Source organism: Anomaloglossus baeobatrachus, unplaced genomic scaffold (assembly GCF_048569485.1).
Source record: "Anomaloglossus baeobatrachus isolate aAnoBae1 unplaced genomic scaffold, aAnoBae1.hap1 Scaffold_2381, whole genome shotgun sequence".
In the NCBI taxonomy this organism is placed as follows: Eukaryota; Metazoa; Chordata; class Amphibia; order Anura; family Aromobatidae; genus Anomaloglossus; species Anomaloglossus baeobatrachus.
Genome location: NW_027442037.1, coordinates 24,517 through 25,349, shown reverse-complemented (window position 1 = coordinate 25,349; position 833 = coordinate 24,517).

Sequence of the window (833 nt, the reverse complement as noted above, 5' to 3'; positions counted from 1 at the left end):
TTAAATATCATCTCCACCAAACAGGACAAGCTTGCATCTGTTATAGTTTTGGAGAAAAATGTGTTCATTTCATGTATGCGCGAAATGCCTTAAAAATGGCTTTAAAATGGATTTGGAGCATGGAGACGATTATCTCGGGATTGCAAGATAACCAAACAAAACTTTTAGTGGATTTCTACTTATTTTATTAAATATCATCTCCACCAAACAGGACAAGCTTGCATCTGTTATAGTTTTGGAGAAAAATGTGTTCATTTCATGTATGCGCGAAATGCCTTAAAAATGGCTTTAAAATGGATTTGGAGCATGGAGACGATTATCTCGGGATTGCAAGATAACCAAACAAAACTTTTAGTGGATTTCTACTTATTTTATTAAATATCATCTCCACCAAACAGGACAAGCTTGCATCTGTTATAGTTTTGGAGAAAAATGTGTTCATTTCATGTATGCGCGAAATGCCTTAAAAATGGCTTTAAAATGGATTTGGAGCATGGAGACGATTATCTCGGGATTGCAAGATAACCAAACAAAACTTTTAGTGGATTTCTACTTATTTTATTAAATATCATCTCCACCAAACAGGACAAGCTTGCATCTGTTATAGTTTTGGAGAAAAATGTGTTCATTTCATGTATGCGCGAAATGCCTTAAAAATGGCTTTAAAATGGATTTGGAGCATGGAGACGATTATCTCGGGATTGCAAGATAACCAAACAAAACTTTTAGTGGATTTCTACTTATTTTATTAAATATCATCTCCACCAAACAGGACAAGCTTGCATCTGTTATAGTTTTGGAGAAAAATGTGTTCATTTCATGTATGCGCGAAA